This window comes from Galeopterus variegatus, unplaced genomic scaffold (assembly GCF_000696425.1).
Source record: "Galeopterus variegatus unplaced genomic scaffold, G_variegatus-3.0.2 Scaffold2925, whole genome shotgun sequence".
NCBI lineage: Eukaryota > Metazoa > Chordata > Mammalia > Dermoptera > Cynocephalidae > Galeopterus > Galeopterus variegatus.
This window is the reverse complement of record NW_007729036.1, coordinates 164,030-187,223: the sequence shown is the minus strand read 5'-3', so window position 1 is coordinate 187,223 and position 23,194 is coordinate 164,030. Positions and strand designations below refer to the sequence as shown.

The 23,194-nt window shown below is 37.7% G+C and overlaps 1 protein-coding gene across 1 annotated transcript in view; it reads right to left on the bottom strand.

The window, feature by feature from the left end:
- LOC103599370 (electrogenic sodium bicarbonate cotransporter 1-like) overlaps positions 1 to 23,153 on the bottom strand; it is a gene marked incomplete at its 3' end in the record, with an annotated part of 72,358 nt that extends 49,205 nt beyond the window's left edge. Inside the window, exon 1 of the mRNA XM_008583482.1 lies at positions 23,089 to 23,153. The remainder of the gene's footprint in view (positions 1 to 23,088) is intronic.
- Positions 23,154 to 23,194: the final 41 nt, after the last annotated feature.

Sequence of the window (23,194 nt, the reverse complement as noted above, 5' to 3'; positions counted from 1 at the left end):
TTGTTATAGAACCAAAATATCTTTCTATTCCCCTGGTAAAAGAACCTCAGGAAGAGTGTAAGCTATCATGTATCATTTTGATGTTTTAATTTTGCGAATTTTTTGGAGTTTCAGAGGTGATATATTAAAACTTCTGTAATTTAAGTAAAGCATGGTAATGACAGATCTAAATTTACCAGTGTATAGTACTATAGGACAATCATGGTATTTATAACATTGAAGCAAACAAATGATAAATCTTTCTAAAATCACCAGCCAAAGCCCAAAATCTGTAGGAGTAAGCAAAGGAAAAGAGGGAGGTAATTATAAAAAGATAAACTGTTTTGTAAGAGTGTTTTTTGTGGTAAAAGTATATGATGTAGTCCCCCTGGCATACAGAGATATCATTTGAAAGCAATGCAAAAACCACATGGACGTGCAAGTGAATAAATGTTCCCAAGATGAATTACAAAGAAAAACATTCTGAACATGAGTTTTCTTTGTCATATTTTGGTTTGAAGTCTGTTCAGACTTTTCAGGCAATTCTTTGGGACTTCTGAATATCAAATACCATTTCTCTGCCACTTTTCACCTTTATAACTGCAGTTGTGTATCTCCAGTTCAGCTCACTTGGACAACTTCTTATTGAGGACCTAGTCTGTGTCACTTCATGCCAGAGACTGGGAACATAGAAAAGCAGTAAGATACAGCCACTTCGTGGAGGAGATTACAGGCTACTGAGGTAGAATGACACATAAGCAGATCATTTTGCATAGCTCTGAACTCTAACAAATATACGTTTTCAAGACCTAGAGATATTTCCTCTGACTTTCTTGTCTACAAATACAGCATTCCCAGCAGCAAGAAGAAAGCATTCTCCTTAGTTGGGTTGATTTCCCTAGGCTTTTGCTTGGGGTGGGGGTGGGGGTGGGGAGTGAAAGGAGGAATAGAAAAACAGAGAGAGATCACAAATAATATATTCTTTTGTGAGAAACAACCATAAGAAATTACCAATCATTACTCATTGTAACACACACATACATTGACTAAAGACTAAACTTGCTCAAAGAGGACACTAAACTCCTTCAACATTTCTGGCAACTGTCACTTTGGCTCTAGCAATTTACTGAGTACGTTTAAGTCATTACATCTTTTGACAGTGACTGTGTAAGTGTCATGATTTCTCCTTAAATCAGATAATGGCTATTCAACAGCCAAAAAGAAAGATAATGTTTACTATACCCTTGTTAACTATCTAGGAAATTAAGGATTCCAGGTTTGCAGTATCTGCTTGCCCAAAGCAAGCAATCAATGACTGTCCCTGGAACACTAATGGTGCATAGGCTGGCACCCAGGTGTGCTCAGGCCAACATCCAAGTGAGTTCAGACAGGCACTCAAGTGGGCTCCACGCTGGCAGTTACAAAGAGCCCCAGAAACATCCTACCACTGCTGGCAAAGCAGGCTTCAAAAGACAGGTCACTAAAATAAGAAGCAAAAGAAAAGAAAAAGATAAATATGGTTACAGAGTTCTCCCCCCAAAATGTGTAAATGTTCAATCTCAGAGACTTTCATGGCCAAACACCTTAGGAAACTGGATATAAATCACATAAGCACTGGAACATCTTCTCCAAAAAAACATACAAAATAATAATAATAATAATGGAATAAAATAAAATACTGGAATCTCCTGAAAGGTGTAAATAAATATAGTAAATCCAAGAACAAATCATAATTTATTTTTCCCATTTTCAGGCAGCCATAATTTTTTGTCATTACCAAAGACATTTTAAATTGGCATAACTAACCCTGATAGAAAAGTTGGCTATCTGTAAAATGCAGGTTTCCCACAATACTTACTTATCGGGTGAAATTATAATTGGAGAGTAAGCAAGTTGAGTCTATATCACACGTAACTGCAGAGCAGTACTAACAGGCTGAAATGTTTGTAATATTCTGAAGGAAGTTGCAAGAATAAAATGAAAATACCCTGGGCCGGCCCGGTGGCACACTGCTACAGTGCGCCGCTTGTGAGCGCGGCAGTGCTCCCGCCGAGGGTTCGGATCCCACATACAGACCGGCCGCTCACTGGCTGAGCGAGGTTGCGGGTGCAACACCGAGGGTTGTGATCCCGTTGCCAGTCCCGGTCCGGTACGGGCGCGACACTGAGGGTTGCGATCTGTTGCCGGTCACGAAAAAAGACAAAAAGGAAAAAAAAATAAAATAAAATAAAAATAAAAATAAATGAAAATACCCAAAATGCATCACACAGAGCTTACTGGAACCCATATTTATGATGCATCTTTATTATCTGATCCAAGTGTAGTGTTCAAAAGAAGAAAGAAAAAGGAAAAGTGAAAGGTTCGATTGCCTCAGCACCTGTGAACCTCACTTACCCTCCACTCTTTCTTTTTTTTTTTTTTTTCCTTTTTTTGTCTTCTTTCATGACCGGCAACGGATCGCAACCCTCAGTGTCGCGCCCGTACTGGACCGGGACCGGCTACGGGATCGCAACCCTCGGTGTTGCTCCCACATCTCGCTCAGCCAGTGAGCGGCCGGTCTGCATGTGGGATCCGAACCCTCGGCGGGAGTGCCGCCGCGCTTCCCAAGAGGCGCACTGTAGCAGTGCACCACCGGGCCGGCCCATTACCCTCCACTCTTGAACCTATTCTTACAACATCTTTGTAGTATGCTGTTTGATAAATGTGTCTGAATTGTCTCCCCCAATAGGCTGTTAGACATCAGGATGGATACGGGCCATGCTGCTTCTTTCTCAAAGATCCTAAAAGAGTGCTCAAAACAATAGATAGCTATTAAATAAAAATACCACTGTTAATTTCAAAAGTTAAAGACATAGCATATTGTGTCCAATAATATAGGGAGTCCTTTTGATTTGCACATTATATCAAGCATTGAAAAATAAATATGTGCAAAGATATATCACAATGATACGTTGACATTTCAAAAGGAGAGAACAGAACTGAGGTTACCAGAGGTGGGAAGGGGGGAAGGGGTAAAGGAGAAATTGGTAAAGGGCCACAAAAAGTTATTATATTTTATAATATAAAATATACTAATTATCCTGATTTGAGCATCACATGTTGCACACATATTGATATTCAGCTCAGTAGCCCACAGATATGTGTAATCAACTATGTTACAATAAAAAAAAATTTTAAATAAATATGTACCTGTGTCATGTAAAGTAACTTATGCCATACTTACTCTGATTATTGAAAATAAACCCCAAAGGCAAAGAAGTTTGACATGGATTTTCTGAAGAGTAAAGAGCATTGCATAAAGAGTACAGAACCAATTTAAAGATCAGGTTTCTGGTGTAACCAAAATCGCTTCTCCTAACCAAATATTTCAACTAATACTAGCCAATTTCAAGTCTAGAAACTGAAGGAAAAAACTGAGAAATCCTTATATCATGTCATACCTTTCGTCATGGCTCGGGGATTACCCTAGATTCAAGTGAGGGTCATCTGAATACATGTAGGTCTTCAAGACATGATACAAATGGCCTGGGAACCTGATTCAAGCATCCCAGAACCCAACTTAATTAGGTTAACTTGCATTTCATACAATCACAAACAGGAAGGTGATTTAAAATAGAACAGTCCAGATGATAATAATAAAAGGAAAGACTACAACAGGGAAAAAAAAAATCCCATAATTTATAATTATTAAATAAGATTAAGAGAATTTAGTACAAAAAAAAAGAAGGAACCAAGTTTGCTTCTGCATACTCTAATATACCCCAGACAGTCTTTTAAATATAATGTGAAAAACTGTGTAAAATCATATTTCTAATAATTATTTTAGTCCTGGAGATATGATTAGCCAATAATATATTTGGATATCTGTAATAAAACATTATATATAATATTATTTTAATTTCTCAAAAGAGGGAAGCCTTCCAAAAGTTTCTTAAACTCAAATGTAAATGGAGAAAAACAAAATAGAACTCAAGTGTTAATTTTTTCTACATTAAAAAAGTAAGACTTCATGCAGTTCTTAAAAATACAAAGTTGTTTGGAAGACCATTAAGTAATTCAAGAGGGAGAATGTGAAGTAGTAAATTTTGTGTCAATTCCCCTCTTCCAAAGCATCCTTTACCACTGCAAAAAGATGATTATCTACGCTTATGTACTTAATGATCTGATTTTCACATTTTATTTTTTATCTGAATTTTTTAAATAACGACACTTATTTGGTTTATTATTTTCTGATTTAAAAATTATTTAAGTTTTGAAAAAAATCAAGTAGACATAAAAACAACCTTTTTTCTGGCACAAAACTTCACATGAACAATTAATTTTGACACACAGTATTCAACTGGACAATATTAGAAACAACCTAGATTTCTGAATGCAAATCAAACTGGATTATATCTTGATGTTATTTCTGATTAAAGTGGATCTTCATTTCAACATTTTAAAGTGCATTTCACAGTGACCTTCATTTAGTTTTTTTGTGAACAAAGACAGTTAAATACCCACCAAATGATGGAAAATCATATTTAGTTTTAAAATCTACAGTGATTTGTACCTATAGATATACTTTCTTTTAACGATATAGAAGCACATCCTATAAATTTATCTTCACACATGGTTACAATTTTTTAAAATTTTTATAATTCTGTATTAATGAACTTAGAAATATTCTATGCAGGAGGTCTACATGTCTAAACATACTAAATCAAATGAAACATCTCCATGAGACTTCAGGCTAGTGTCAATAATATAAACTATCAATTCTCATTTGTTCAAGGGAGGGTTTGTAATGCAGCCAACATCTTATTTCTTCTTACTGTCCTTTCAGCCCCTGGAATCTTATCTAACTTATTAGCAGGCATCGCTTTAGAAGTAACAATAAAATTATTAAGTCCTTACCATGAGACAGGTATTGTTCTCAATATGTACTACAGCATTTGATTTTCCACAACTACCCTATGAGTTCAGTACTATTGTTATGCTTATTTTACAGATGGGGGCACAGGGATGTCAAGTGGATTGCCCAAGACCACAGTCATAAGTGTCAAAGCAATAGGACCATCCAATCTGATGTCAGAGATGGAGTACTTAACCACTACATGATTTGCTTCCAGTAGATAACTACAGCAGAGGAAATGAAACCCAAACCAATCTCTAGGGTCAGAAAAGTCTCTTTTTTATTCTTATTTTTGATTAAAATAATCAAAATGAATGTGAATTTCATGGGTGAAATGATTCATAGATTTCAACCCATATATTCAATCTCAGGCCCTCAGTCAATTGAGAGTTACCAGTTAGATAATTCTTGCTTATCTTCTTATACCTTTGTCAAGTCTAATATGTATTTATCAAGTGCTGTACTCAGCCATAAACACTTTTGAACTCAATCTTGTTGTACAATGATTTTATTCCTTATCAATGACCTGTTTTTAGATTTCTGAAGTTGAGCAAAATCCTTAAAATTATAGAAAGCTTCTTTTTAGGCAAACATACATAAGATTTTGACATTATAAGCTAATGATTCTTAAACTTTTGGGGGCCATGAAGCTTTTGAAAATCTGATGAAAGCTGTGGGTTCTAACTTCAAAATAAATGAATGTACAATTAAAATATTGCTATAATTTCATGGGGTTATTAAACCCCCCACCACAAGGACTGTGAACTTCAAGTAAAGAACCCTAAGTTTTTGGTCTTGTTTTGCATATTTACTGATTCTCTTAAATTGCGGTATTTCTTCAAATATCAAATTTCCCCTAATGAGTTATAATCATGATCCAACTTGCAAAATTTCACATAAACATGATATTATTTACACTAATTAAATTAATATACAAATTTTCAGGAAAACAGCTACTTTGCTTACAGAAAGAACTATATACTGAGGCAAAGAACCCTCCTACTTCCCATGAGTTCTATCACGTATTCAATGAGCAATTTCCCACAAAAAGGCTATCAAAGCACTCCGTGTCTGAAAGTAAGCTAAACTACAAATGCGCAATTGAAGTTGCCTTACCCTTATGGGCACACCTTCTTCAGATCTGATAGAAGGTCCCATGACTGATTGTTGATAAGATGGACTTGATCACTACCTTGCCAAATTTAATGTACTGTAGTTAAATAACCATGTTCAATGGTTTTGATTGTATCACTGCACTCTCTGATAACATAAAAACATTAGATTTTTTAGAGGTGACGTCCTAGAGCTGACAGACTTTCATTTCCTTTCCATTCAGATTTTGGAGGAGTAGATATGTAAAAATTGATATTCTGTTTTATTATTTGGAAGAGACTACATAAACATTCTTAAGGAACACCAGTCCATATGGAATATTAAATGTTTTATATATGTCACAGCTTCAGCAACACCATGAATCCTTTGGACACATGCCTCCAAAAAAAAAAAAATGTGTGTGTGTGTGTGCAAATTCTGTATATAATATCTGGAGGTTCATGGGCCTCCCTGAAACCCAGTTGTGAGCCTGAGACCTCAAGATTAAGAACCTACAGAAAGAATAAAAGAACGAACGAATGAACAAAAGAAAGAAAGAAACTGCAGTGACACAATCAAAAAAAGAAAGAAAGAAAAGATCACAATAATACGTTGAACTTTCAGGAGAGAACAAACCTATGGTTACTAGAGGTGGGAAAGAGGGAGGGAGACGGGGGCTGGAGAGAGATTTGGTAAGGGGTATAAAGAATAATTATGATTTGTAACAATGAATATGCTAATATCGGTTTGATCATCACATCTTGTACACAGGTGATGGTAGTCAACGCTGTACCCCCAAAATATGCATAATCAATTATGCTTCAAAAAAAAGAAAGATTAAGAACTTACGCCTGCATTAATAGGCAAGTGTAAGCTGGCACTTCTATGATTCCTAGGCTTCACCTCCTTGAAATGACATGAAGAATCTAACTCTGCTCTGCTTTCAAAGGTGTTAATCATATGCAAAAAAACTCAGCATTCATCAGAAATGATTACCACAGCATTCTCTTTGTTATCTGATGAGTTTCTCAAAGCATAAAGGATTAACTGCTCTCGCAGTAAGGTCCTGGTTCCTTTCTATTTCAAAAGTTGAGAATCTGAGAGATGGATGGCCCTCCGCGTCTGCCACAGTGACTTCATCCTGCATCTCTCCAGAGAGCTAATCAGTAGACATCCTGACGCTGGCAACACAAACAAGCCAGGAATTAGTCTGGCTAATGTAGATACTGTCTGGTAGGACACAGTCACCACACATCCCCACCTACCACCTCAAGGCCCTTCACCATGACCTCTCTCTCCTCAAACTCCCTAGATGTATTAACTCCAGTGCTCAATAAGCCACCTTATTCTATACTTATTCTGTCTAAATTAGCCTCTCTCATAGTTTCTTGTTTTCTATTGTTTAATATAAGTTCATCCTCTATGTATGTCATACAGCTCAACTATCTACAATACACTATTAGGCATATATACTATAAGCTGTAATGCACTATTAGGCATATTAGTCTATGCTCATTATTCCTCAGACTTCAAGATTAGGTTAAAGCTAGAAAAGCTACTATTTGAAAAACTGACTTCTTTAATTTATTAAAGTGTTAAAAGTGGAATTTCTTTTGCCACTTAAAGTTGTTCCTCATAGTTCCATCGGGTTTACTAATATTTAATATTCCATTTTCTGACAAAATAAAAACCCTACCATTGCAAAATGATGAGCAGGCAAAAGTGAGGCGAAAAGTGAAATCCGTATGGAAACAATGAGAAGAAAAATTTTCAAGTACTAATCATCCTTGGTTACTTTTCCCATGACCCTGCTGTGATTGGAAATCAGGGCAGCATTTAAAAAGCTGGTCACCTTGGAAAGCAAAGACACCTCTAAAAATAAAAATCAACATTTCCAGACTCTGCTATAATGGTTTCCTGGTAAACAGAAAGACATGCCTGCTATTCTATCCCCACATGAGGGTTGTAGCAATTAATTATTCAACATTTGCAAAGTGCTTTGAAGATAAGAAGCTAAGTGCTAAAAATCATCATCAATTTTCAGTAAACTGCACTTACAGTGAACTTACCAGGTTTACTGTTGGAAACTGAACCATTAGTATAAGTCCCTGTTTTCTTTTCCCATTTTACTTAGACCATTAGACCAAATAGCCAACACCCACATGCAACCTTCCTTTCTTATTGGTCAACCTTTGAGAGTCCTGTGGGTGAAAAGCTAGTCCTTGATTTTCTGAGAAAATGTAAATTCTAATAGCGTGGTTTTGCTGGAATTTACAATGTTATGCTTATTAGGTATCCTTCCTCTCCTGCCTTTTATTAAGTTAAAATAATCAGTGAATTTACTAACCATTTTATTCATAAAATTTTGCAGGTAATTATAATCTAGTTTAATGTACATCTCCTGTACTAGTTACCATTTAAGCAAACATTTATTTAGGTGCATTACATGTATAAATTTAGATGAACAACCTAAGAATTAACTAACCTTTATGCTCTAAGTGAAAGTAATAAGCCATTTTATCTAAATAAAAAAGTGCTTTGGATGGAAAATTTTTTTCTTATCTATAAAGCATTCTGATTTGCATTTATTCATTTTAAAACTCAAAACAATGGCTCAAGATTGAGAAATATTTTTTTTCACCAAAGTATAACTATAACCCACATAAAAACCCACCTGCATGCAAACTAAAAGAAAAAAAAAAAAGAGGATGGCAGTAAGTGGTTTTTAAATAGATAGAGAGTTATGAGCAGAATCCTCTGAAAAGCCATCACATAATAATTGTGGCCAGCTTGAGGTTACGTATACAAAGGTAGAAATCATTCTCACCTGTGTCCATTTTGGAGACAACAAATAATTCTGTCCCAAATATTATTTTTTTACTTCACATCTCCTACACAGTGAAAGATCATCTATACAAATGTCATAATTTCATGTTTTTGAGAATTAAGAGCTATACTGGCATAATCTTCTTGGATATGGACTTGTTTCCCATTAGATCAAGCTCAACAATGTTTTTTTAAAAAGAGGGTTTATGTATTTTAATCCCGAAAATGAACAGTTTTAAAAGTCGTTTTTGCTTTTAGAAAGGGCTTGTTATGCGATGAGTTTTTACTGCTCATCATATTTAAACATTAATACATTTTTGCACATCTATTAGTCAACCTTAAATCTTTTATCCATATTCTCTCCTCCCAAACATTTCCCCAATCTCATATTCGCTCCTCCCAAACACCTCCCCCTCAATCAAATGTGGAAGTGAAATCTTAAATGTGTTAGACCTTCCTAATCTCAGCAGGAAAAAACTGCAGGTTGCTGATGTGAAATGTCCGTTAGGTTCCTGGCTCACATAACAAAAGCAGAGTAACTATGGAACTCTGCATGGAATCCATAACAGATTGTTCAACTCAGAAATAAGGCAAACATCAAAGAAAGTTAAGCTAAGACAAAATTTCTCATTGACTCAGCTTGATGCTTTCTATGTATTCATATAATTCTCATCTTCTATAGATCACTGTATAATAAATATAAAAAGATGAATTAATTTTCATGATTCACTCCTCACATATTCATTTCTTTAAAAGAACTTGAGAATAAGTATGAACAACTTAAAACTAGGGAGGAAAATGGATTCAAGAAAGGCTTTTTTTTTCAAAAAAAACTTTCAAAGGAGATATCATATTTCCTCCTCCACTCTGCTGCCTTTTTTAGGGTATACCAATAATGGGATATTGGTACAAACAGAAGAAATATGCACACTTTATGTTTTTTTTTTTTTTTTGTCTTTTGTCTGTTTTTTCCGTGTCCGGCAACGGATCGCAACCCTCAGTGTTGCCCCACACGGAAAAAACAGACAAAAGACAAAAAAAAAAAAAAACATAAAGGGGGCATATTTCTTCTGTTTGTACCAATATCCCATTATTGGTATACCCTAAAAAAGGCAGCAGAGTGGAGGAGGAAATATGATATCTCCTTCGAAAGTTTTTTTTGAAAAAAAAGCCTTTCTTGAATCCATTTTCCTCCCTAGTTTTAAGTTGTTCATACTTATTCTCAAGTGTGCGCCGCTTAGGAGGCGCGGCAGCGCTGCCGCGCCTCCTAAGCGGCGCACTATCCAGTGCGCCACTGGGCCGGCCCCGCACACTTTATGTTTTAAAGAAGTGTTTTGTGACATATACTCTTAACTATCTCTGCTTCACTGTTAACATTGCAATCAGATAGCCCCTAATAATAAATAACATAATATAGTTATCGTAGGGGGGAGGGGGGTAAGTCAGTAATTTCAAATAAAGCATTTTCTTCCACACATATTAATATGAAGGAGATAAAAACTGTCCAAGGGAATTAGCCATGTCCTCAAGTGAATGAGAAAGGAATTGGCAGAAGCCGAACCTCCATAAGAACATTACTTTGAATCAAAACCAAATTTCTGAAACATGCCAGGTGATCTGCTCTATATTTATGGAATTTAAATACTGAAACATTGAAATGAATGATTCTGAAATGCTTAAGAAATGAAGCAATTTAATTAAGTGTCAATGTTATATTTACTGATTGTACGTTGTAACATTTAGATCTAGAATCAGAGTGACAGGAAAAATGAAGGCCAAGACTACAAGGAGCTTCTCAGCTGGACACTATCACCTGGTCATGAATTCCTCTTATCGCACCACTCCCCAACTCAACAGCAGCGAACAGACGGACAGACTGCCTGTTAACTTACAAGTTGCTTATCTAAGTTACTTTGAGGGAGGCTAAGAACTGACACACACACACACACACACACACACACATACGTGCTCCTAAAATTTTCATTCACCATATGTTTAAATCCTTCAAATTTCCTATCAGTAATTATTCTTTTTGCATCTTTCTTCTGGTAAAAATTAAAAATGCAAACAGTACTAAAACACATAATATATTAAATTCTTTTTTACTAAAATTTTGCCAGATGTTTTCCTCTTAAAAAGAGAATTAGAAAAAATTAATAATGAGAGCATTAGCTCTCAAACTCATAACATTTTGGAAGAGCCATAAGAGCATATCTCAAAAAGTTTGTGGAAAAATAGAATTAAAAGAAGATACAAATCTTTCCATGAACTTTTTGAAGACCCTTCATATTATAAGAGAAAGGTAGGGTTGATATAGTCAAGTATGATCATAATAACCAATACCTAAATCACACTCACTATGAAGTATGCACTTTTCTAAGCATTTCACCTACTATACATTAACTTACTTTAAACCCTAGGAATTAAACAAGGTAAACATGAAGAACTGGAAGCACAGAGTTGTCCAAGTGATAAGGCACTAAATAAGAATTTGGGTGCTGTGCTGCATTGCCCAGATCTCCCCTTCAGGACTGAGGTGGTCCCCCAGCTGGTGGGAATGTTGGCTGATGGTGCTCAGCTCAGTCTAACTCCAGAAATTACCTTAGCCAAAGTGAGCCAGCTGCCCAAGGTCACACCCCTATCCAGGGGAAGCCCACATCTCATGACCTGGCTGCCTTACCTCAAGGTGGGCTTCCTCTGAAGGGTCTCCCCAGCTCCAGAGCTCCTGGTGGAATCAGCTGAGGCCTCTGCTGCTGTTGCTTCACTCAACTCCTCCCTCTGCCCAATCCAACTTCCTTCACTCCCCCACAGGTAGTCCCTCAGCACAAGTCCCGACAAACTTCCTGCACAATCTCAGAAATTGTTTCACAGGGAACCCAGCCTAAGACAGTGGTGAAGACAGGGTTCAAGCCCAGGCACTCTGGCTCCAGAGTCCATGCATTTAACCAGCATAGAGAAATCCCGACAGCCACTGCAGATTCAGAAAATAATTTTGACAGGAGTTCCCACAGACCCCAACAGCCAATAGGTTCAAAGAGGTCTCAGTAACAATAACTAAAATTTGCTGCATTGTTGTGGATCTCAGCAACCTTCTCAAAGCCCTCCAGTTATTCCTGCAGTCTGACAGCTGCTATCACCTCCCGTCCTTTCATGTCTTTCTACTCAGCCACTTTGTTGATGGCCGATGACCACTTGAGAATGTCACTTTCCTGCCCAGGATACACTGATTCATGCTTTTGCTTATCCCTTATGTTGTAAAGAGGGTGTCTTAGTTATGTCTTAAACAGAGATTAAGGCATAACCATATGTGAACACTTGGTGTGGGAGCAACAGCTCCACACATCTCAAGCCCTGAGATCATCTCTGAATTATATAATGAAGATCGAGAGACAGAAGATAAGTGCGTGTAATTCATTTTGGAATGATGTACATCAAAAAATATTTTAAGACAATTTTAGTTTGGACACTTAATTAGGTAAGCTTCAGTTATCAGAAAATTCAATTAAAGTGAATACTTCATACTCTGGTGACAGTAAACAGACCACTCCTACAATTTACGCAGACAGGTTCACAAATTCCCGGAATCGGGCTCTTCAAAATATTATTTCCCATTTCTTGATTCTACAGACTCTGAATAGTACCTACTGTCCATACCTTAGGCATTCACCTCACCCCACCACTGCTCCCCAAGTCATCAGGGTTACCTTATATACCATATCCCTGGACACCCATCTTAGAACAGAATGCCTCACTTTCTCTACAGGTCTACAAAATTATTCCAGCAGCTCCAAACTAAAGCAGCAATCTGCTTGAAGCCTAGGCCACATGCTCTAACCCACTTTTCTCTGCAGCTCTGGTTTTTATATAAAGGACACTGTGTAGTACAAGACCTTATGCTAGAGTCCATCCATCACAGAAGTTAAAAGGTGTGGATCAAATAGGAATAAATGGCACTGGACCTTCCAAGCTCCCTATTTAATTTGTGTACATAGCATTACATCTGAGAAAGTTTTCCAACACAACAATTTTTAAACTTGCACAAAACAAAATATACTTCTTTTATTTGGGAAAGCAAACTATTTCAGATTAGTGGGATTATCCCAAATGAACCCAGAACCAAAATTGTTGGTTTCAATTCGGAAATACCCAATTTCATTTTATCAGCAGCAAGGTGTGGACTTGAGTCAGAGAAATTTTACAAGGAGGTCTATGGAGGTCTAAGTGCTTTATAACCTCAAATCTAACAACGCACTTACACTAGTGCTTTCTGGTCAAGGTCAAGAACTGAGATAAGACATGCTGGGGAAGATAAATTTTATGGGAATAGTCATGTAGGGTCAGACCAACAATCCTGCAGACCAAGATTCAGTCACATCTGACAGCTACATCAAAGAACAGGAAATCATTCTACAAAATAAGTGGCTTGAAAAAGCTCTGTGAAAAGAGAATAATCCTGGGTAAAGAGAGAAAAACTGCTCAAAAGATGAGGTCTATTTACCAAACATGCCCATCTTCTCTTTCAAATTGTATGAATACTTAATCTACTCAAAGATTTGTTCTGGACCTTCTGTTAGAGAAGCCAGTTTCTCCTCCTGGGGTAAAAAGCTGCTCACATAAATACCTACTACATAAACTTAAACTTTTTTATTTATGTTTAGTAGTACACCTAATTCTGATATTCTTGAATTTGGGGGTAGTGTTCATGACATTATAGGCTTTAGTGAGGTCTCCTTTCAGACTTCAGACTTCATTGCTCAAAACAATAAGTATTCAAACAGCTTTCTGTCTGTTCTCTTAAAGAAACTCCTCTATTTTCATGATACACAGTGCATTTCTCTACATCTTTCACAATTATGTCTGTCTTGAAGCGCAAGACCAAACCTTCAAAGGAACGTTCTAGGTAAGACTGTATAAGGTTCAGACATACAGATGAACACAGACATACAGCATTTAAAGACCCCTATGAAAAGAAAATAATTGAACTCAAACATGTTCAAGTAACATTTAGCAATATATTAAAGAATAGTGAAATATACTGAGATTTCACTGGAAATATTATAAAGCATCTGTAAATAAATGAAACACCTGCTCTAAAACGTCTCAACCTAACACACAGAGATATATAGTACAATGATATTCTCTCGCCTTTACATAAATTGCAGTATCATCGTGGTGCCCTAACACCTATGCCATCAAGGAGCTCCACCCGCACTCGCTTATATTTGTTTTACATCTTCCAAAGATTTTATGGGAACAACATCTAGATTTTAAACTCCTAGTTTGATGCGATCAATATGATCAATATAAAAAATGATTGGGGACCAGCCTGGTGGCGCACTGGAGAGTGCGCCGCTTGGGAGAGCAGCGGTGCTCCCGCCGAGGGTTCGGATCCCATGTGGAGACTGGTTCCCGCTCACTGGCTGAGCGTGGTGCGGGCATAACACCGAGGGTTGCGATCCTGTTGCCGGTCCCCAGTGTGGGCGCGACACCGAGGGTTGCGATCCCATTGCCGGTCAGTAAAAAAGACAAAAAAGGAAAAAAATAAAAAAATAAAAAAATAAAAAATGATTGGAATGAGGCAAACATCAAATTCACAGAGATGTGAATTAATAAGTCATTTGTTCACTTCCTCCTTGCCTGTCATGTGAGCACCTTTTCTACCTGAAATCCACAAAATAGTAGGTGTATCTAATTCCTTATTTTTATAACAAGTGATTATATATACATATACATATAATTATAAAAAGAGTAATTAACAAGTATTTCTTCAGAACAGGCTTAAAAATTATAATTCCTTGTAAATCTTTTTAGGTAGATGCCTTTTAAGAATCTTAAACAATTTTTTTTAATTAAATTAAAAACAAGTGGTGCTCATTGGGGGAAGCTGGGTAAAGGGTATGAAAAAACTCTCTGCACTTTCTTTTTGCAACTTCTGGTGAGCCTATAATTATTTCAAAATAAAACAAATTTTTTTAAAGTGCTAACAATTCATTTTTAGTATCAAACAAAGAGTAAGTAAAACTGTCCAATTCAGAGAACAGATAAAATACAGTCATATTAAAATAGGTTAAGTAATTTTTCCAAGGAAATGTAACACATCACACACCCTAATAACAAAGTTTTACCCAAAAGTTACTGGATTCCAAATTTCATTACAACAAATTTCTCAAGAAATATTCGAAAGGCCTAACAGCAACGACCACAGCTGCTCTACACTGAAGGAAGAGTTTAGATAAAGTTGGATGATATGACTGGGCATCTCTGATTGGTCTGCCCAAATTTTTAAAGTAACTAAGTATCATTCCATTAAATAAGTATTTTCTGTTATAGAATATGCTAGCCACTGTGAGGACCACTAAAAATATGCTGACATAAAAAGCGAGGAGGCACGCAGTGTAGGAGGACATGAACACATAAACAATTAAACGGAAGGGCAAAGCAGTAAGCAATAAAGTGATCGATCATGGTGTAGAATTCACTGCCGAAAGTTTTGGCAGTAAAAACATATGAGTGCTTAAACTATATTTTCTCCTGATGTCTTTTTTCTATTTTGGACTGGTGTTTTTGTTTCATTTCTTAATGTATTTTTCAAGGGAAATTATCTGATCTCATTTATCTAAATCTTTTGAGACATTTCCTACCCGCCTTCTCTCTTTTCCCTGGCAAAGGAGCTCAACTTGTAAAAGTGCAAACATGTGAGCTGTGTGTTTCTGCTTCATCTGTTAATGCTCGGCAATTTTCTAAAGGCAATTGTAATCAGTACTTTAGTATACTCCCTACCATGAGGCCCTACTCTCTGCTAACATCATGAGTGCTCATCTCACATTCCTAAGGACATAGTCCCCAGAGGTCAATGGAATGAAGGAATTTATGAAGCAGTTCAACAGTGATGTCTCACTGCTGCAGCAGCTGTGGTCATGTAACAGGCAAGGGAAGGGTTTCAGGAGTGCAGCCATCAACACTCAAGGTCCTGATAAACTTTCAGTCTAACTGACAGTCTTACTGAGTCCTCACTCAGAACAAACACGTTTCACCAAAGAACACTTTCAGGACTTCATTCATAATCCTCCTGGGGTAGAAGTTGCAAAAATTTGGTTTATATATTGAAGACATTAGAGGGGTGGCCAGTTAACTCACTTGATTAGGACTTGGTGCTGATAACACCAAGGTCAAGGGTTCGGATCCTCCCAATGGCCATCCACCAAAAAAAAAAGTATATCAAAGTCATTAGGAATATTCCAGTTTAGATACTATATAGTTATCATGGATCCTATTCTATAAACCGTTATCCTTCCCTAAATACATACTTCCAATATTTTTAAAATCCCATGTGCTGAGTGTACACACCAAAAGCATGAGCCTTGCCTCCAGCATTTAATATAGCAATAACCAGACATGCCTGGATTCATTTGCTTTAAAACGACCCAGTTTAATTTCTTAAAGGAATGAAATCACCCAGAAGATGAGGTTTTCTGAAATTCTCTATTTTTAAAATGGTAGTTTAACAAGGCTCACCATAATTGCTCTTTGTATTTTTTTCAGTTTTCCATAGCATTATGTCTGTAACAGAAAATAAAAGCTGTCTACTATACCTGATGATTCCATTTTCTTCTAAATCAGCCACATTTCGGTCAAGCACACATGAAGTATACTATCTAAAATGTAAACGTCCTTATAAAATGTGGAATGACTTATGTTATACTGAAGTTATATACTACATGCTCAATACTCATAAGACAAAACAATTATACTTAAACAGTGAAAACAAGCCAACCAAGACCACCACAAGCTCTTGAAAAAACACACATTTAAGAAAAGGAAAAGAATATCAGTAGGAAAATCTAATTAAATTTTGCATAAAAATCTAAGTTCCTTCTGCTTCATGCCCAATTTTGCAAAGTGATACCTACTTGTGTATCAAGGAGCATCATGTAATTCTCCAACACTAAAATTATACAAATTTTCATTCTATTTAATTTAAAAATAAAAATAGGGCCGAGCCTGTGGTGCACTCTGGAGAGTGAGGCGCTGGGAGCGCAGCAGCGCTCCCACCGCGGGTTCAGATCCTATATAGGGATGACCGGTGCACTCACTGGTTGAGTGCGGTGTGGCCGGTCACCAAAAAAGACAAAAAAAAATAAAAATAAAAATAAAAATAACATGCCACTAAACAGCTTTCCAGATAAAGAAAAAAGAGTCACAAAGTCAAGCCAATAGCTGAGAATCAAACTCTTAATGCTTTCAAAGCATTAAGAATTGCTGCTTTACCAAATGTTTATAAGGTATACGCTGCAAGTCTGCTTTGATATTATAATCGATGTATTTGAGAAATGCTTTATCCATGGTAAGCTGAAAAGGCTCTATACAAGCTCCAGCTTTCAGCTATTATTCATCCTTAAACTTTCAATTTTGCATAAAGCATGGTTTCCAAGGTATCAGCACTGGAGAACTCACTACAATAGCTTAAATCTGGAAATTTGGTAGCCAGTATTCTAATTAGAAAAGCTAAAAATATTCAGTGTGCAAGCTTTTAGGGATCACCCATGAAGTAAAGAGCAGTGTGATCATTTTCAAGTGTTCTCCAGGACCTGTGTGTGCTACCTGGGGGTATAAATTTAATATGAACTATATAGTGAAATGGGTGATCTCAAACTGCTGGCTATTAGACACAATTTTTCAATATGATATTTGATGAACACTGTTCCTAATTCAGCTTTAGCAATGAAAGTAAAACTCCTACAGAAAAAAATGTAAAACAGTTTGAGTCGCTTGGAGTAAGAGCTTAAGAAAGATGCTTAAATGTGTTGCTCATTCATTCAGCCAACAAACATTTATTAATACACTAGGAACTATTCTCAGTGCTGGCACAATTCAGCTCAAGAATAAGGAATATTGTAGAATACAACAACAATAATAATAACTATCATATGTATGGCCATTTACAGTACTGAACAAGGTTTCATAAAGATCGTTTCGTCTGTCCTTCATAACTCCTTTGTGAATTAGGTTTTACAATCATTTTAAGAATGACAAGAAGAGACACACGTGATTTTTTTAAATTCCCCAAATCAAACAACTAGTAAATAGGAGAGTTGGGTCTTCAGTCCATATCTTCCAAATGCAAATCTCCATCAGTCATTGGGTCAAGATGCTCTACTTTTATGTTAAGCTCTGAGGACAAGTTCTGCATGTTTTTGAGTGCTGTGTTAAAGGTTTTTGGTGTTTTTCTGGTTTGGTTTGGTTTTGTTTGGGGGAGGGGTGTGGGTTTAAGGACAGAGTCTCATAGATCAAGACTATGATCTTTGCAAACTCAAAATGTTTCTAATCTCTTTACCCAGTTACTTTACTTATTAGATGGAAGCACTGTTGAATGAGTTTGCCTGGTTAGCTGAGTTTTCTAATCAAATAAGAGAAGCTAACTGCCCAGGTGTTAAAATCTTTTTTACTTGGGATAACATATTAGACAAAAACTTTATGAGCAAAAAAGCTGAACAACTACTTCACAAAAGAGGATAGCCAATAAACATATGAAAAAGGACAAAAGGAACTCTGGGAAGTGCAAATTAAAATCACAGTGTGTTGCAAGTATACATCCACCGGAATGGCTAAAATAAAAAAGACAGATAATACCAGTCATTTACAAGGATGTGGAACAGATGAAACTCTCATATAATGCTGGTTGGAGTGTGAATTTAGTACCAATTTTGAAGGAAGGCACTATCTACTAAGGCTGACTCAGCAATTCAACTCACAACACACACAACTGAAATTCCCACGTTTACCAAAAGATATATATAAGAAAGTTCACAGCCACAATGTTCATAATAGACAAAAATTGGAAAAAACCCACATGTCCATTAAGAATAAAATAGATAAACACGTTGTGGCATTCTCATAACGTGGCACACTCTAGAGCAATGAGAATAAACAAACTGTTGCTTCACACAAAACAAGGATGAATCTCACAAACATAATGGTGAGCAAAAGAAGTCAGACACAAGAATATGTACCATATGATCCACCGATAGTAAGTTCAATAATGAGTAAAAGTGACCTACAGTCTCATAAGTCAGGAGAGAGGCTATCTTTGGAGGAAAGTAATACTTAAAGGGGGGAGGAGAGGAGGCTTCTGGATGCTGGCAATGGTCTATGTCTTTGTCTGGGTGCTGGTTACATGGGTGTGTTCACTTAGGTAAATCACTGAGCTGTTTATCAAGGATTTCATGACATGTACGATTTTCTAAACACGTGTACTTCAATAAAAACAGAAATAGGAAAGATGGAGGGAGAGAAAGAGGGAGAAAAGAGAGCAGGAAGGAAGGGAGAGAGAAGGGGGTGTAATGAAGTGATGCTATCAGGGTCTCCACCTAAATAATCCTCATCCACTGTGTTTATTTCTTACTTCTGCTTATAGGACTTTGTCTACCTCTTCCTTTACTACCAAACTGTTCTTGGGCACTTTTCAAGGTTTTCCAGGTTTCCGCCAATATCAGCCCATTTCTACCTTCTAGTTTGTAATTTACTGTTTACTATGGGATTAGAAACCTTATAATCAATCATATTAGAATGGTACGTGTATTAGGAGTAAATAGACTAAGGGATGGACTATGAGTAACATGAATCCTCTTCAATGTATACTATTGAGAATGTACCTAATTTGTACCTAATTTGCAGGGAAGATGACATTTCATTGCATTCAAACACCTAACGAGAGACATAGTTTCACAATTGCTACTTCTACCACCATCTTTTTAAAATTTATTTATTTATTTTTATTATTATTTTTTTACATTCTAAGATGTCATTGCAGAGCTGTTGGGGGGAGGAAGAAGGGAACCGGGGAAGGAATTAGGGTGGGAGCAGGAGGAAGAGCGGGGCATGGCTGAGGCTCATGTACCCCCCTCATTCCTGCAGGGGAGACAAGGGGGCTTCCAGCAGTGGTTCGGTCATTGCTAGGCTGGATGCAGATGTCAGGGGGGTGTGGCTGAAGCTCTCAGCCCCCCACCTCCCCAGCTCGGGAACCACCATCTTTTGAATACATAACACAATTCAGAGGCAAGTAAGACGTTATCATTAAGGAATAAATTATGAACATCATGAAGAAGAGTGAAAGAAAAAGTTCTGTCTCTTCTGTGTCATGGCAGGTAAATAAAGCCATCACCATCCATACCCTCACTGTCCTTCTGATGCCTTGTTTGAAATGCCATTGTGCTGCTGAAACTAGAGAAATGTAATAAGAGTCATTGCCACAAAATCATCATGACAGTAGTAAATATGGCTTCAAGTAAAATAAAATCAGCCACCTCTACAAATACAGTAGTATCTGTGTGTGTGTATATATATGTATACATTAGACAGAAGAACTGAGTAAAAGGTAATTTTTTTCTTTCTCTACTGCTAGAAAAATAACTAAAGGGATGCACTATTGAGGATATAAAATATCTTTTTGTTATAAAGACAGTGGTATATTTTCCATTTTGTGACAGAAACATATCAAGTGTTTAAATACTGAGAGAAAGGCAAAATTTATTTGGAATACAACTTAGTCCTGACCTCATATGAAAGAACATTATTCTGCCCTTCTCCTAAAATTACTGCATTATGCCAAAATAGTAAGATCGAGTTTTGTAAAGTCTTACTAACTTCTTGGATGCTCCTTAACAATCCATTTTGCTAAGTGACTCCTTAAAAATACATAAATTGCATAAATCACAGGTTGTCCTTGGAAACAGCGTCAACTATGATATGTGTTCTGCTTATAGTTTCCTTTGTCCCGTCAAATCAGTGCCTTGATTCCTTCCATTTGGCAATCAAAAAAAACTACTTAAAAACATTGTCATTAGATTTTTCCTCTTAATTTGTTCTTTCCACTCCCAATCTTTTCCAGTCTCCTATTTCATCCATATTATTTGAAAATGAACACGAAAAACTCCAAGAAACAAGGAGGTGACGTGTCTCACCACAGTTAAGTATCAGTGAATTCTCTTGACTCTTCTCCCCTAGCAATAGGAGTCCTCGCGGACTGCAGCGCCCTCAGAGGCAGGCAGAGAAACCTGATTATCTACTTGATGAACCAGCTAACGTGTGTTTCTTTCCTTAAGTGTTGTGTTTTCCTTTAAGATGAAGTTATGGCCAGGCTCTCTCTCTTGTTGACAGAACAAGGATCAGAACCTCAAAATTGTACTCTCCAGAACTCAGAGAAAAATGAGATTACCACCAGGACTAGCTGGAATTTGTCCCAACAGTTGCCCAATTTCTATCCCATTTTCCTCTAAACACAATTGCCTGTATTCCTTTCACACAATATTTTTGTAAACCAAAATGTCTACTAATCATTTAAAAGACTTGAAATAATAACATTTAAAGTTATCTTATGTTGACAAAATGAACTAAAAGAGATACATCATTATAAACTGAGTCCATTCTGGAAATCTGATTGGCTAAGGTGCCTTATATATGTTTGTAAGTCTCCAGGAATGACCCCAAAACAACAAATGACACCAAAAACATCATTCTGAAGAACACTCAAAAATACAAAATGTCGGGGGTTTCTTAGTTTTCTGTTTTCTCAAACATGCCTGGAACTAACTAAATATCCCATCTTACCCCACCCCCACTCCTGTAAATGGCCTATTCCTCAACATCTCATAATAGTACTCCTTTCTTGTTTCTAGCTATATATGTGAGTTTTAGTGTCATCTTACTGAGACACGCTGGGATAAAATTAAAATAATTCAATTTCAAGATTTAACATAGAGACTAGAATCCTATCATTACTTTTAACTTTAAAATGAAAGTAAAAGTTTTTTCTGTTATGAAAGCTATTAGAAAAAAAAAACAGAATGCTTCCTTTAAATGAAGTTACACTAATAACTTCAATCTAAGTACTATAATGATCATGAAAATTATTTAAATGCTAATGTGACAGAGTTCTTAGAAATGTCTTCAAAAGACGTTACATTGGCTATAAGATGCTACTGAATACTATTCTAACTGCATTGAAGAATCTGTTCAAATCAGAGTGAAAAGATAAACCCTAATGAGCAATGTACACTTTAATTCATTTAATTCAGGTAATATTCCAAGTCCCAGATACAAAAACAAAGAGGGAAGGGAATACAGTACAATTCAGTGTCTCTTAGGAAAGGAACTGTTCCAGGATTTGAGACAATGTGCATTTAGTACAGCCCAGTGTTCATGATTTCCCATTAGGAGCAACTTTCTCCAGCACTGAAGTGAAATAGGAAAAGTGGGAAGGGTAAACCAAAGTGGTGACCGCTCTTCCTCTTCGGTGTGAAGAAAGAGCTTGCTGCAGGCAATTATGCTGAGAAGGCAGGACTTTGAAAAGGAGCGAGGGGTGGAAAAAACAGAAGTTTTACAAGGAACTGAAAAAATGCTCTACAACATAGAACAGTGGTAGAACTGCTTCTTCACCTTTCACGTCAAATTCAGGTTTTTTTCCTTTTGTTCTTTAAGAACTTTTTTCTTTGGGGTGCTTGCTGCAGTTTGCCGATTTAGTTCCCAACTCCTGCCTTCGTTTGGTGACTGTTATTAAAGGACTGGCAAAGGCTGAGTAAAATGCACTTAAGAAAAAGAAATCACCTCTCCTTGCCAAGATGCACATGCTGCCCAATACCTGAGAAAATCTCCGCCGTTGCTGGCCAAGAGAGAACCCAGTTTAACCTCTGCCTCCCCCTTCCAAACCCACTGCAAATAAATGTGCGTGTGCCACTTGCAGAGAATCTGCCTGACTCACCCCCTGCCTTCGGCGTGCCAGGGACAGATGTGAATTCTCGGTCCTGGAGCCGGCAGCGAAGTGGGAGTCACGGCCTCGGTGGCACCGAGAGTACCCCAAGCCTCCCCTACTGATGGGTCTGGGGATGTGTCCCCCTCAGGCAGGTGCTCCGCCGCACTGCGACCACCCAGGCTCACAGAAACACACGTGCCACTCCGCAGGAGCCCAGCGCGCCGCGTCCACTGGCCCCACAGTCCTGGCAACAGCACCCGGTTACGCACAGGGGGCTGTGCAGTGGAGGAGAAACAGGACCACCAAACTCCTCCTGCAAACGCTAAGAAGAAAAAAGTACTTTTCCGCAGAATCGGCCTCCACACGCCGCCGGCGCCCAGCCCAGGAGATGCCCGTCCCGCAACTGACCTCTCTCTCCCTCCCCGGAGTGCGCCGAGGCCGCCTTAGCGCCCTCAGGGACCTGCCCCCGGGCCCGCGCGCGCCGCCGCCAACGCCGTAAAGCTAGGGACCCGTCTGACCTTCCCTGCCGCGGCCCCGGCCGGACGCTCACCTCTTGGGGTCCGGCTTCCGTCGCTCCTCCAGTTTGGCGGCGGAGTGTGGGGCTGCAGCGGACGCTGCTGCCGCCGCCTTCGCTGCCACCGCGGCTGCGGCCGCCG